This window comes from Oncorhynchus keta, chromosome 32 (assembly GCF_023373465.1).
Source record: "Oncorhynchus keta strain PuntledgeMale-10-30-2019 chromosome 32, Oket_V2, whole genome shotgun sequence".
Classification (NCBI taxonomy): Eukaryota; Metazoa; Chordata; class Actinopteri; order Salmoniformes; family Salmonidae; genus Oncorhynchus; species Oncorhynchus keta.
Window position 1 is genome coordinate 13836932 of NC_068452.1, and position 16715 is coordinate 13853646.

The 16715-nt window shown below is 39.5% G+C and overlaps 1 protein-coding gene across 4 annotated transcripts in view; it reads left to right on the forward strand.

Moving 5' to 3' along the window:
* mark1 (MAP/microtubule affinity-regulating kinase 1) overlaps nt 1-16715 on the forward strand; it is a 91785-nt gene that overhangs the window by 2336 nt on the left and 72734 nt on the right. The window lies entirely within an intron of this gene.

Sequence of the window (16715 nt, forward strand, 5' to 3'; positions counted from 1 at the left end):
TGATGGCACGGCCATGTGGCAAATGGCTTGTTTGCATATAGGCTTAGTGTAGCTATGATTGGCTATGGTGCACCGGTCTATGTAAACTACAGTCTTGGACAAGACGGATGCTTTTTTTTTTTATTAGGTTTTAATTACTGCAGTGTTTATTAATTGTCCAAATGCACTGCTGCTTTGATTCCTACTCTATATTTCTATAGAAATTCCTCATGCCTTTCCCATACGTCATTCCCAAACATTCTATGATGTGCTTGTGACTAAGTGCTCGTTTGTCAGACAATTTAGAAAAGTGTCATTATTCCTGGAGGTGTATATGATCAGGTTTTTAACAAGATTTTATGTTGCTAAAATGCTTTCAGTTGGTCTTTAATAATGAAGCCAGTCAAGTTTTTGAACTGTCACCGAGAAAAGGGTTTGCGATTGTGCATGTTTATGAATGACTGTTGGCACCACGTGTAAAGTGTAATTCAGAGTCCACCGATGCAGAGACGTGATAGCCTGGCGTCCCATTGTGACATAGCTACGTGCATCTGAGACTGTCTGCAGGGGAATGCCAAGCCCGAATGCACACCTCTCAAATTCCCAACCAACGCAGCTTCGCATACTCAACTTCTATTCATCTGAATTAGAGGTCGACCAATTAATCGGTATGGCCGATTAATTAGGGCCTATTTCAAGTTTTCATAACAATCGGCAATCTGTATTTTTTGAGGTTTTTATTTGATTTTTAAATTATTATTATTATTATTATTATTTTACACACCTTTTATTTAATCTTTATTTAACTAGGCAAGTCAGTTAAGAACACATTCTTATTTTCAATGACGGCCGAGGAACAGTGGGTTAACTGCCTTGTTCAGGTGCAGAATGACAGATTTTCACCTTGTCAGCTCGGGGGAACCAATCTTGCAACCTTACAGTTAACTAGTCCAACGAAATAACAACCTGCCTCTCTCTCTCGTTGCACTCCACAAGGAGACTGGCTGCCTGTTACACACATGCAGTAAGCCAAGGTAAGTTGCTAGCTAACATTCAACTTATTTTATAAAAAACAATCAATCATAATCACTAGTTAACTACACATGGTTGATATTACTAGATATTATCTAGCGTGTCCTGCGTTGCATATAATCTGACTGAGCATACAAGTATCTAAGTATCTGACTGAGCGGTGGTAGGCAGAAGCAGGCGTGTAAACATGAATTCAAACTGCACTTTTGTGTGTTTTACCAGCAGCTCTTCATTGCGCTGTTTATGACTTCAAGCCTATCAACTCCCGAGATGAGGCTTGTGTAACCGAAGTGAAATGGCTAGCAAGTTAGCGTGTGCTAATTGTCGTTATGTTGCTGGTTCGAGCCCAGGGAGGAGCGAGGAGAGGGACGGAAGCTATACTGTTACACTGGCAATACTAAAGTGCCTATAAGAACATCCATTAGTCAAAGGTTAATGAAAGACAAATGGTATAGTGGGAAATAGTCCTATAATTCCTATAATAACAACAACCTAAAACTTCTTACCTGGGAATATTGAAGACTCATGTTAAAAGGAACCACCAGCTTTCATATGTTCTCATGTTCTGAGCAAGGAACTTAAACGTTAGCATTTTTACATGGCACATATTGCACTTTTACTTTCTTCTCCAACACTTTGTTTTTGCATTATTTAAACTAAATTATCATGTTATATTATTTATTTGAGACTAAATAGATGAGATTTATGTATTATATTAAGTTAAAATAAGTGTTCATTGTTCATTCAGTATTGTTGTAATTGTCGTTATTACAAATATATATAAATAGATATTGGCTGATAAATCGGTATCTGCTTTTTTTGGGTCCTCCAATAAATCGGTATCGGCGTTTAAAAATCATAATCGGTCGACCTCTAATTGGAAGAGATTTCTGAATGTTCTTCGCCCAGCATACACCCCTCCAACCAGACATGCTTCATATTTTTCTCTATACCATTTGTATTTCATATACCTTTGACTATTGGATGTTCTTATAGGCACTATAGTATTGCCAGCCTAATCTCGGGAGTTGATAGGCTTGAAGTCATAAACAGCGCTGTGAAGCAAGCGTTGCGAAGAGCTGCTGACAAACGCAGTAGAGTTTGAATGAATGTTTACGAGCCTACTGCTGCCTACCACCGCTCAGTCAGACTGCTCTATCAAAGAATATACTTAATTATAATATAATAAACACACAGAAATATGAGCCTTTGGTCATTATGGTCAAATCCGGAAACTGTCATTTTGAAAACAAAACGTTTATTCTTTGAGAAATACGGAACTGTTCTATATTTTATCTAACGGGTGGCATCCCTAAGTCTAAATATTCCTGTTACGTTGCACAACCTTCAATGTTATGTCATAATTATGTACAATTCTGACAAATTGGTTTTCAACGAACCAGGTGGCCCAAACTGCTGCATTGACTCTGCGTGCAATGAACGCAAGAGAAGTGACACACTTTCCCTAGTTAATATTGCCTGCTAACATGAATTTATTTTATCTAAATATGCAGGTTTAAAAAATGTACTTCGGTGTATTGATTTTAAGAAAGGCACTGATGTTTATGGTTAGGTACATTCGTGCAACGAATATGTTTTTTTTGCAAATGAGCTTTTGTTAAATCCTCCTCGTTTGGTGAAGTAGGCTGTGATTCGATGATAAATTAACAGGCAATGCATTGATTATGTGCAACACAGGACAAGCTAGTTAACCTAGTAATGTCATCAACCATGTGTAGTTAACTAGTGATTATGTGAAGCTTGATTGTTTTTCATAAGATAAGTTTAATGCTAGCCTGCAACTCTTACCATGGCTCCTTGCTGCACTCGCGTAGCAGGTGGTCAGCCTGCCACGCAGTTTCCTCGTGGAATGTACTCGGCCATAATCGACGTAAAAAAAATGCAGATTGTTATGAAAACATGAAATCACTTCAATACACGTTGCCTGTGAGCATCAGTCATCCAGTTGCATACACAGCTTGAGCAAGACATTCACCAGCATTTCTCTGACTACGTTTCTCCATTGAGTCAAAAAAACGTATGATTCCAGGAGCTGTTGCTATCGATAAGGTGTCTGACTCATAATTTTCACCTCGAATAGAAGTCGAGGGACTTTTGTCAGAGGTTGGTTGTTGTGAGCGCTGAGTGAACTTTATGCACTTGGCCAGATGATTCTGCATATTTGTTGCATTCTTCACATATGATTTGGCATAATATTTGCAAATGTACACCGTTTTTCCTTCTAATTAGCTGCAGTGAAATGTCTCCACATATCAGATAGTGCCTGTGGTTTTTCCCTGTAATGATTTGAAAAAAAAAGAGTAAAAAAACAAACATACAATTCCATGTACAGATAAATACTTAAGCAGTTAGATTAAACAACTCCTTTGTAAGATACATGTTTTAAAATGAAACTTGTATGGCAACAGGTGAATTAACACTCCTCAGTTAGTAGGCTCAAGCCAGCTAAAACCCACATGGTAGCAAAAACTAACAGAAATTGTTAACAAGTTAGAAATGTTTTAAACACATTTTGCTGTAGGCTACTATTTACTAGTTAACAAAAAAATGGTATGCCATCTAAAATGTATTCACCCCACCCAGTATTGTAATCAAAACTTACGAGAAAGCATGTAGTCCTTGGCTCAGACTGTGTAGTAGTGTGGGCTCAAAAGCATCTCATTAGTGTGCAAGATCTTTAGAATCAGCTGTCCATGTGATGGAAGTGTGCACTGCACAGGTGATGGAAGGGGTTGCAATTCCATTGAATTGGGGATAGTTTAACCAAAATATGCCACAAGACCTAGAATTGCCTTGTGCATCCCACAAAAAAGGTTCACTTCTCAACTTTAAAAAAAATAATTTAATCTAAATTCCCGGGCTTAACTTCCCATAGAAAATGTCCACCCTTTGCAACCCTATCTACAACTGTTAGCGGTCCACCTAGACTGGGTCAGCAATATCTGCGGACTGTTGTTTTTGGCATAATTCGTTTGGATATAAAATCTCTTCAGTCAACCATCAGTGGGCCACCAAAAAAATGTATGTAGCAAATGCATCCCTTGACTTATGCACTGCTCATTGGATGAATGACATTCCAATCCATGAGTTCCACATAACTTAACTTTTTTTTTTGTGAATCTATACGTCACTTCCATTATTATATTGTCTGTCTCTAGTCTGCTTATTGCCTCAGTACAAGCTAGATTTAATGGCTGACTAATGAAATAAGTTAATAGATTTAAGCATGGCATGCCACATGGAAAGGCAAAGTGCTTACTGCCCTTTCCCTGTGAGCTAGTGATCCATGCTGTCAGGAGGGATATATTTTGAAGTCAGTAGGCTACAGTAGTTCTGAAGAACTGTGCATTCTTCTACACAGCTTTGTTTGTGTGTCTCATTCCATATTTATTTATTGGGGCGGATAAGAAGGTGGATAAGAATTTCATCCTTAAAATACACATTAATTTCAAAGCGTTTCCTACATTGAGGTAAGCTAATGTTGAAAAGGCAGGCATCAAAAGTGTAGTTACTCTTGACAGATTATATTTCAGGGGAAAGCCAAATGAAAAAGGGAAATAAGTACTTTACTCATTTTCTGATTCCAGAACGAGTTGTTTGTCAACTTACTGTAAAATACTGCACTGAAAGATAATGGGTTTTGAAGATATGCAAGTTGACAGAACTGGGTCCTGTTTCTTAACTGCAGTAGCAAGGCCCGATTTCCATTACAATCCAGTTAAGTGCCCTATTACAAGACATTGCGTAATGCCGAAAAATAAATTGCAAATCACTGTCTTTGAATATTATTGAATGTTCAGTGTAATAGTAGGCTAATGATTAGAATCTTGATATTGCTGTCGAAAGAATCAGGGCACTGTTCTATGTAGTGAAACATTCTGAATTCCTAAAGAAAATTATAACTGTGTTCAAGACTGCTTGGAATAAATTGAGGGGGGATTTGCTTTTTGTTTGTTTTTAAATCTTCTATGAGAGCCTGTATCAGAGTAATGTGACTAAATGCAGGTGACAAGTCTCTTGGACCTTTGTCGATGAATATCTGACAACTGCAACTTGTCTGGGCCAGGTCAAAGTAGCTCGACTGACTTCAATACCCCCCCACATTGAATCATTGTAATGGATAAACTTGTGTCCTGCATTCGCCAAATATCTGCCTGTCTCCAAATATTAAAAGGTATATATTGAGATGGAAATAACCTCATCAAATATTTATTGGTAAGATTTGAGAAATGTGTTTTTAAAGTCCAAGAGCTCATAATTTTGTATCACTTTATGGGCTGAATAAAGTTGCTTCCTGTGCATAAATGAAACCTTTGTCTTGCTACAAAAAATATGATAGTAAATCAGAAGAAAATGAACCTCTGGGGGAAATGTTGCCCTTTCCATAAAGCATAAAGAAGACCGCCCATTGTTGCCGCAGGCAATGCACTACTACTAACTAACAGCCCTCAGGCTGAAAGGAACCAGTAACTATCTCTGTAAAGAAAGTGAGTGTGAAAGACTGAGCGAGGGAAAGAGAGAGGAGTTCACTGAAGCATACCATATTACTGCTTGGCATTTCAACTGGCCCAACCATTGCATAACAAGCGTCAAGGGGTTTGAGAAAGGATTGAGGCTTTCTAAGAGGCGGGCCGGGGGTGTGGGCTAATGTACCTTTCTGGAATGCTGTGAACAGGCAGTTCCACATTGTCACATAAACGCTGGAATTTTAGTGGTGTTAATAGATAACAGAACAGAATGTTAATAGAAAATAACCTTTGGTGCTTCTACCTGCTTTCCAGGAAAGGAAACAGAATCCACTGTTGGCTGACAGAGAAGTGGCTCCATGGTGTCTTTCAACGCTGTCATCTGGATTGCATGAAAATAACTTATTGCCTTGCTCAAGGGCAGAATTACCTTCTTTTTTTTTACCTTGTCAGCTCCGGGATTCGATCCAGCAACCTTTCGGTTACTGGCCCAACGCTCCTACCCGCTAGGCAACCTGCTGCCCCACGAGCTCAATAATTAATTTGGTATTAACCTGTCTAGGAACGGGGTTCCTACAGCCAATGAAATTGCAGTGTGCCAAATTCCATCAACAGAAATCTCATAATTCAAATTTCTCAAACATACAAGTATTAGACACCATTTTAAAGATACAATTCTCGTTAATCCAACCACAATGTCCAATTTCAAAAAAGCTTTTCGGCGAAAGCATAACATATCATTATGTTAGGTCAGCAACTCTTCACAAAGCATACAGCCATTTTCCAACCAAAGAGAGGAGTCACAAAAATCAGAAATGGAGAGAAAATGAATCACTAACCTTTGATATTCTTCATCAGATGACACTCTCGGGACAACACGTTACACAATACATGCATGTTTTGTTCAATCAAGTTCCTATTTATATCCAAAAACCTCAGTTTACATTTGGCTTTGCCTCCAAAACATCCTGTGAATTTGCACAGAGCCATATCAATTTACAGAAATACTCATAGTTAACATTGATACAAGATACAAGTGTTATTCACAGAATTAAATATATACTTCTCCTTAATGCTGTGTCAGATTTTTTTTTAAACTTACCGAAAAAGCAAACCATGCAATAATCTGAGTACGGCGCTCCGAGACCAACGCAACCCAAAAAGATATCCGCCATGTTGAAGTCAACAGAAGTCAGAAATAGCATTATAAATATTCACTTACCTTTGATCTTCATCAGAATGCACTCCCAGGAATCCCAGTTCCACAATAACTGTTTGATTTGTTCCATAAAGTCCACCATATATGTCCAAATAACTCCTTTTGGTTCATGCGTTCAGTACACAATCTAAACTCACGACGAGCTGGCAGGTCCAGGCAAAAGTTCAGACAAAAAGTCATATTACAGTTCGTAGAAACATATCAAACGATGTATAGAATTAATCTTTCGGGTGTTTTTATCATAAATAATGTTCCAGCCGCAGAATTCCTTTGTAGAAAAGCAATAGAACGAGAGGTAACTTCCACACGAGCTTGTGGCTCTCTGCCAGACCTCTGACTCATTCCCATCTCATTCGGCCCCACCTCACAGTAGAAGCATCAAACAAGGTTCTAAAGACTGTTGACATCTAGTGGAAGCCGTAAGAAGTGCAAAATGACCCCACAGACACAGTGTATTCGATAGGCCAAGAGTTGAAAAACTACAAACCTCAGATTTCCCACTTCCTGGTTGGATTTTTACCAGGTTTTCACCTGCCATATGAGTTCTGTTATACTCAGACATAATTCAAACAGTTTTAGAAACTTCAGTGTTTTCTATCCAAATCTACTAATAATATGAATATATTAGCAATTGGGACTGAGTTTACTCTGGGCATGCATTTCATCCAAATGTGAAAATGCTGCCCCCTAGCCCAAACAGGTTAATTAATTGTTTGCTACCCATAGCTTGCTGTTAGTTTGAATTAAGTGGACTGCTTTTTTTGTTTTTGTTGCATTGCCCTCAACGTTGCAGATAATTGCAGTTGCATACTTTTACTAGCTTTACTATCTTCTGCTTCCCATGAACTGATTATTAGTGTTATAGCATTATCTTCAAGATATGGTGCAATGCTGAAATATAAGGCTTACAGTGAAAAAATGTTTCTCACAGAACAACCATTGACCTTTGTGAAGAGAACATGGCTCTCAGTGGACATCAAAGTATGGCTAACTTTCTACAGCTCCTTTCATATTAAATGACCCGTGGTCAGCTTAGCTTATACATAATAGTCCCCTAGGAATGAATCATAAACAGACATTTCTTGAGAAGCAACGAATGTAGTTAGTTTCTCAAACTACACATCAGTCCATGGCCCTGACTCGTAAGGGGGAAGCAAGAAAAGGAATGGTTCCATTGCTGTCCTTTGAATGTGTTTACGATTAACAGTATGCACCCACTCCGGGCCCTGTTCCATTTTAGATCACATTTGATGCGTAGCAGAGTAACCTTGCAACCCTGTGGCACATATGGCAACGTTTATAGCTCGTGCCCGCAAGAGACCAGCAATGGTTGATACAGATCATCTTTGGCGCTGCATAAGCACAAGTGTTGCGTACACTTACGAGCAGCCAATGGAGGCTCACTTGGATGGAAACTTAAAGAATCTTGGCATGTTTATCCACTTCAGCAGGTAATAAATATAATTGGTTCTGGTATGCTTATGTTAATTAGGGACTGGAAATTAGCATAAGTCGTAAGCTAATTGCTTCACAGCTCAATGCATCTGACTCCGTGTCAGTGTTGCATTTGCATCTCTCCCGAGTAGATAAAGGATTAAACTAGTTGATATAACAATACCAAAATGAAGACCAGAAAAAGATTATCCTAAGTGCAGCAGATGATGCAGCCCACATGCAACTTGTGTAACTCTAGCTTTAGGAAAGTCTGTGACCACGAATCAGACAAATCGGTAGCTATGTCTGTCGGATCTGTGAGAGGAACGAAACAAGAGGTTCATAACGAATGCCCAGATTAGACGTCGACCGATTAATCGGCATGGCTGATTTCAAGTTTTTAATACAATCAGTAATCTGCATTTTTGGATGCCGATTATGGCCAATTATATTGCAATCCACGAGGAGACTGTGGCAGGCTGACCACCTGTTCTGCGAGTGCAGCAAGGAGCCAAGGTAAGTTGCTAGCTAGCATTAAAGTAAAAAAAAAAATCTCTTCGCATAATCACTAGTTAACCTAGTAATATCATCAACCAGGTGTAGTTAACTAGCTTGTCCTGCGTTGCATATAATCAAAGCGGTGCCTGTTAATTTATTCATCGAATCATAGCCTACTTCACCAAACGGGGGAGGATTTAACAAAAGCGCATTCGTGAAAAGAGCACAATTGTTGCACCATGTACCAAACCACAAACATCAATGTCTTTCTTAAATTCAATACACAAGTATATTTAAAAATAAAAACCTGTATATTTAGTTAAAAGAAATTAATGTTAGCAGGCAATATTAACTAGGGAAATTGTGTCACTTCTCTTGCGTTCAGTGCAAGCAGAGTCTGGGTATATGCAACCGTGTGGGCTGCCTGGCTTGTTGCAAACTGTTTCTTCCTAACAAAGACCGTAATTAATTTTCTGGAATTTTATGTAATTATGACAACATTGACGGTTGTGCAATGTAACAGCATTATTTAGACTTAGGGGTGCCACCCGTTCGATAAAATACAGAACGGTTCTGTATTTCACTGAAAGAATAAACGTTTTGTTTTCGAAATGATAGTTTCCAGATTTGATCATATTAATAACCAGAGACTCGTATTTCTGTGTGTTAATTATATTATAATTAAGTCTATTATTTGATAAAGCAGTCTGACTGAGCGGTGATAGGCAGCAGCAGGCTCGTAAGCATTCATTCAAACAGCACTTTCCTGCGTTTGCCAGCAGCTCTTCACAATGCTTGAATCGCAGCGCTGTTTATGACTTCAACTCCCGAGATTAGGATGGCAATATTATAGTGCCTATAAGAACATCGAATAGTCAAAGGTATATGAAATACAAATGGTGTAGAGAGAAATAGTCCTATAATAACTACAACCTAAAACTTCTTAACTGGGAATATTGAAGACTCATGTTAAAAGGAACCACCAGCTTTCATATGTTCTCAAGTTCTGAGCAAGGAACTTAAACGTTAGCTTTTCTCCATGGCACATATTGCACTTTTACTTTTTATATTGCACTTTTAATTTCAAATAAGTGTCTATTCAGTATTGTTGTAATTGTCATATATATACACACACACACACACACACACAGTGGGGCAAAAAAGTATTTAGTCAGCCACCAATTGTGCAAGTTCTCCCACTTAAAAAGATGAAGTGTACCTATGATAAATTACAGGGCTCTCTCAACTATGACAGACAAAATTAGAAAAAAAACATCCAGAAAATCACATTGTAGGATTTTTAATGAATTAATTTGCAAATTATGGTGGAAAATAAGTATTTGGTCACCTACAAACAAGCAAGATTTCTGGCTCTCACAGACCTGTAACTTCTTCTTTAAGAGGCTCCTCTGTCCTCTACTCGTTACCTGTATTAATGGCACCTGTTTGAACTTGTTATCAGTATAAAAGACACCTGTCCACAACCTCAAACAGTCACACTCCAAACTCTACTATGGCCAAGACCAAAGAGCTGTCAAAGGACACCCGAAACAAAATTGTAGACCTGCACCAGGCTGGGAAGACTGAATCTGCAATAGGTAAGCAGCTTGGTTTGAAGAAATCCATTGTGGGAGCAATTATTAGGAAATGGAAGACATACAAGACCACTGATAATCTCCCTCGATCTGGGACTCTACGCAAGATCTCACCCTGTGGGGTCAAAATGATCACATGAACGGTGAGCAAAAATCCCAGAACCACACGGGGGGACCTTGTGAATCGCCTACAGAGAGCTGGGACCAAAGTAACAAAGCTTACCATCAGTAACACACTACGCCGCCAGGGACTCAAATCCTGCAGTGCCAGATGTGTCCCCCTGCTTAAGCCAGTACATGTCCAGGCCCGTCTGAAGTTTGCAAGAGTGCATTTGGATGATCCAGAAGATTGGGAGAATGTCATATGGTCAGATAAAACCAAAATATAACTTTTTGGTAAAAACTCAACTCGTTGTGTTTGGAGGACAAAGAATGCTGAGTTGCATTCAAATAACACCATACCTACTGTGAAGCATGGGGGAGGAAACATCATGCTTTGGGGCTGTTTTTCTGCAAAGGGACCAGGACGACTGATCCGTGTAAAGGAAAGAATGAATGGGGCCATGTATCGTGAGATTTTGAGTGAAAACCTCCTTCCGTCAGCAAGGGCATTGAAGATGAAATGTGGCTGGGTCTTCCAGCATGATAATGATCCTAAACCCACCGCCCGGGAAACGAAGGAGTGGCTTCGTAAGAAGCATTTCAAGGTCCTGGAGTGGCCTAGCTAGTCTTCAGATCTCAACCCCATAGAAAATCTTTGGAGGGAGTTGAAAGTCCGTGTTGCCCAGCAACAGCCCCAAAACATCACTGCTCTAGAGGAGCTCTGCATGGAGGAATGTGCCAAAATACCAGCAACAGTGTGTGAAAACCTTGTGACGACTTACAGAACGTTTGACCTATGTCATTGCCAACAAAGGCTATATAACAAATTATTGAGGTAAACTTTTGTTATCGACTAAATACTTATTTTCCACCATAATTTGCAAATAAATTCATTAAAAATCCTACTATGTGATTTTCTGGATTTTTTTTCTCATTTTGTCTGTCATAGTTGAAGTGTACCTATGATGAAAATCACAGGCCTCTATCATCTTTTTAAGTGGGAGAACTTGCACAATTGGTGGCTGACTAAATACTTGTTTGCCCGTGTGTATATATATATATATCTCTGCCATTTTTAATCGATAATGGCAACAACAGCCCTTCTTAGTCAGATGCTATCCCTGGGTGGCAGGGTAGCCTAGTGGTTAGAGCGTTGGACTAGTAACCGAAAGATTGCAAGTTCAAATCCCGAGCTGACAAGGTACAAATCTGCCGTTCTGCCCCTGAACAGGCAGTTAAACCCACTGTTCCTAGGCCGTCATTGAAAATAAGAATGTGTTCTTAACTGACTTGCCTAGTAAAATAAAGGTAAAAAAAAATACCGGCCCCAGTTTTCTGTCATTCTGCGTGTTCGGACAGCTTATCGGTGGGACCGTGAAGCCGGATGCCATTGTGGCATGCCTGCATTACGTCCTCAACCATGTTGATATACAAAATTGACCACATTTGATGTTGGTGCTGGAGCAGTTGCCTGGATTCATTTGATCAACGCTTCCCTCAGGGCCAAGGCAAGGGAGAAGAGAATGTTGGTGAAATTCCATAATTGGAGTTTCCCCTACAGACATCAGCGCTCTAGATGACATAAATAAGGTATGGGAAGGTATCTGCTTTCAAAGCTCAGGAGGAATTGGTCAATTAATTCCCTCACGTCCTTGCAGGGCTACAATTTCCTACTTTGTGAAGCTTAACCTTAACCTCACTGTCAAAATGAGCACAGGTAATAAGCTGATATGCAACCCTTGTGTGGTTTTGATATTGTTCAACAAGACTATATTCCTTCTCAATGTCTTGAGTGCAGAGGTCAATAGATGTACTGTTTTAAATTAGTGTTTTACTGAAAGTCATGAGGGTCAAACCATATTTGTTCTTGAAGTAGTCCCTTTTCAGATACATTTATTTTAATCTCATGAGTTTTCCATACTGGACAATAGTTTTTCAAAACTTTGATTCTGAAATCCCCAAGAGGTGGAAACAAATAAAAAGCAGCGCCAAAGTCAATGGACCTGACAAAGCTTCCTCAGTAGCTTAGATAAACCTCTCTTGCCCTTACAATGACCTTCAGTCTGTTCCCGTTAGATGAGCCTCTGCAACAGTGGCTGTTGATTTTGATGTAATTCCTCAGTCCTCTAGCCCTCTGTCCTGTTTTGTGCGAGACAAACCCTGGCAGTGAAAGGGAAGTAAGTTCACAGCTGGAGTGAGTCCCATGCTGTTCATTCATTCAGACCTGACACTGTCACTTTCAGCTTTTATTTCTTTCATTACATTCCACTGGGAATGTATAAAATAAATAAAAGCTGAAATAAATCATTCTCTCTACTATTATTCTGACATTTCACATTCTTAAAATAATGTGGTGATCCTAACTGACCTAAGACAGCGAATTTTTACTATTTTTACTCAGGAATTGTGAAAAACTGAGTTTAAATGTATTTGGGTAAGGTGTATGTAAACTTCCGACTTTATTTGTATTATTTTCTACATTGTAGAATGATAGTGAAGACATCACAACTATGAAATAACACATGTAATCATATAGTAACCAAATAAGTGTAAAACAAATCAAAATATATTTTAGATTCTTCAAAGTAGACACCCTTTGCCTTGATGACTGCTTTGCACACTTGGCATTCTCTTAACCAGCTTCACCTGGAATGCTTTTCCAACATTCTTGAAGGAGTACCCACATGCTGAGCACTTGTTGGCTGTGTTTCCTTCACTCTACGGTGCAACTCATCCCAAACCATCTCAATTGGGTTGACGTAAGGTGATTAGGGAGGCCAGGTCATCTGATGCAGCACTCCATCACTCTCCTTCTTGGTCACTGTAAATAGTCTGGGTGACCATTTGATTAATTGTTCAGCAGTCTTATGGCTTGAGGGTAGAAGCTGTTAAGGAGCCTTTTGGACCTACATTTGGTGCTCTGGTACCTTTTGCCGTATGGTAGCAGAGAGAACAGTCCAGTTTGAAGAGACTGAACTCTTCAAAAATTGAACGCTTGGTATAGAGGTCCTGGATGGCAGGAAGCTTTGCCCCAGTGATTTACTGGGCAGTACCAACTACCCTCTCTTGCGCCTTATGGTCAGATGCCGAGCAGTTGCCATACCAGGCGGTGATGCAACCGGTTAGGATGCTCTTGATGGTGCAGTTGAAGAACTTTTTGAGGATCTGGGGGACCCATGCAGAATCTTTTCAGTCTCCTGAGGAGGGGAAAGGTGTTTTCGTGCCTTCATGACGGTCTCGTTGTGTTTGGACCATGATAGTTTGTTGGTGATGTGGACACCAACTCTCGACCCGCTCCACGACAGACCCGTCCATGTTAATGGGGGCCTGTTTGACCCTCCTTTTCCTGTAGTCCATTACTACTCTTGGATGCTTTATGCATACAGGCTCAGGAGTGAAGGTAGTAGGACCTGAGAGCTTCATTTAGCCTTTAGTGACCAGACCCTTGAGTGGCTGACGAGGAAGGAGAATTCAGAAAAACGTGTGTTACCAAACACAATGTTCTGTTGCTAGGGCTTAGCGAGCCATGCGAGCGTGAATGAGCGAGCAAGTTGAGCAGAAATAAGTGGCGAACGGCTAAAAGCCAGGGCAAACACCCAAGCTCATAACCCCCATTCAGAAGGTAGGCATCATGAATGTTCTGGATGGAAAGAATTGGTTAAAACAACAATGGGCACTGATGTAATGGGCTGATTTTGAAAACCATTAGACTAAATAGAGGTGTTATAATAATACAGTAATGAAACCAGTAGAAGTGTGGTTTCCGAATCCTTAACGTTCTGGTCAGTTATTATATTACCGCTATATAGTAAAATGCTGTCATTATGATAATATTGTTGATTATAATACTTTGCCATAGTATTAAGCATTTCCCAGCTTCAGCTATTTTGTTGACTATCAGTCTGTTTGTATAATGTGATATGCTTTCCATTTTTATTGAAGGGAGTTGCCACTGTCCCTCAACTATTCCTCTCGGTTTCTCATATTTTGGCTTTGGTTGATTTGTAAATGGTAGCCCTCATATGGAGGTGACGAGTAGTGTGTTGATATTGCTCACAAAGTTGAACACAACTGCACAAGGCTCCTGCCAAAGGATGGAGAATAAAAAAACAATAACAGCGCTCCATCTCTTTACGCTGCTGTCACTTGTGTTCGTTGTGCAGCCCCACACCTGTTTTTATGATTTGAAGTAATTACCTATAATACACAATTTATCACTCTACTTCTGAAGAAGACACTCCTGGACCACACCCCACAAATCTGCTTTTACGCCACTCCCTTCAGTCGGCAGTCGCTAGATGATATGTGAGGTCTGCCCACCACCGTCCCTTTCCCATCTGCTGTGACGAATGCGTCAAGGCTAACCGCTATCGACGACTCCTGCGTTTGGCCCAAGGCCACAGACTTTTTTTCCCCTCCTATCCAGATATATTACATTTAGTAAGTGTTTACAATGGCGGGTTATGTGTCATTGTTAATTCTATCATTACTGTAATTTACCTCCTTGTGTCCCCAAGTATGACAGTGCTGCCCTATCTTTTAGGCAAGGTTTTCCTAGGACAAACACTCACCGGTGATGAAATACTCCAGTGAGAGAGTCCTGGTATGTATTCACTAGAGGTCGACCGATTATGGTTTTTCAACGCCGATACCAATACCGATTATTGGAGGAACAAATAAAGCCGATACTGATTTAATCGAACAATTTATTATTAGTTTTAAATGTATTTATTTGTAATAATGACAATTACAACAATACTGATTCAACACTTTTATTTTAACTTTACATAATACATCAATCAAATCAATTTAGCGTCAAATAAATAATGAAACGTTCAATTTGTTTTAAATAATGCAAAAACTAATTGGAGAAGAAAGTGAAAGTACAATATGTGCCATGTAAAAAAGCTAACATTCAAGTTCCTTGACCAGAACATGAGAACATATGAAAGCTGGTGGTTCCTTTAACATGAGTCTTAAATATTCCCAGGTAAGAAGTTTTAGGTTGTAGTTATTATAGGAATTATAGGACTATTTCTCTCTAACATTTGTATTTCATTTACCTTTGACTATTGGATGTTCTTATATGCACTTTAGTATTTCCAGTGTAACAGTATAGCTTCCGTCCCTCTCCTGCCCCTACCTGGGCTCAAACCAGGAACACATTAACAGCCACCCTCGAAGCATCGTTACCCATCGCTCCACAAAAGCCGAGCAAGGGGAACAACTACTCCAAGTCTCAGAGCGAGTGACGTTTGGAATGCTATTAGCGCGCATCCCGCTAACTAGCTAGCCATTTCACATTGGTTACACCAGCCTAATCTCAGGAGTTGATAGGCTTGAAGTCATAAACAGCGCAATGCTTGAAGCTTTGCGAAGAGCTGCTGGCAAATGCATGAAATGGCTGTTTGAATGAATGCTTACAAGCCTGCTGCTGCTCAGTCAGACTGCTCTATCAAATATCAAATCATAGATTATAACATAATAACACACAGAAATACGAACCTTAGTTTCCAGATTTTACCATATTAATGACCTATCATTTCAAAAATAAAAAGTTTATTCTTTCAGTAAAATATGGAATCGTTCCATATTTTATCTAACGGATGGCATACCTAAGTAAGTCTAAATATTGCTGTTACATTGCACAACCTTCAATGTTATGTCATAATTATGACCAATTCTGGGAAATTAATTACGGTCTTTGTTAGGAAGAAATGGTCTTTATACAGTTCACAATGAGCCAGGCAGCCCAAAATGCTGCATATACCCTGACTGCTTGCACGGAACGCAAGAGAAGTGACACAATTGCCCTAGTTATAAGAAATGCATGTTAGCAGGCAATATTAACTAAATGCGCTTGTTAAATCATAACCCGTTTGTCAAAGTAGACTGTGATTCAATGATATATTCATTGATTATATGCAACGCAGGACACACTAGATAAACTAAGTTAGTAAGTGTAGTTAACTAGTGATTATGTTAAGATTGATTGTTTTTTATAAGATGAGTGTAATGCTAGCTAGCAACTTACCTTGGCTTCTTGCTGCCCTCGCGTAACAGGTAGTCAGCCTGCTATGCAGGCTCCTCGTGGAGTGCAATGTAAGGTGGTTAGAGCGTTGGACTAGTAAACCTGTCGTGATTAGTTTTTTAAAATCTGATGTACTTTTAATGGATGGAAACCTGGGTCATGTAGCAGATAGACTCTCGCTAGATGTTTAGCTTTGTGACTGTGTGGAAAGCTGGTCTAGTCGTAATGCCACAGCCTCTGGCATACGTCTTTGATGTTTGAATCTGGCCTATTCTCCTTTGACACAACCTCTCTATCGTTCCACACGGATCCTTTATCTGTTCAATAAAAAAAAAATA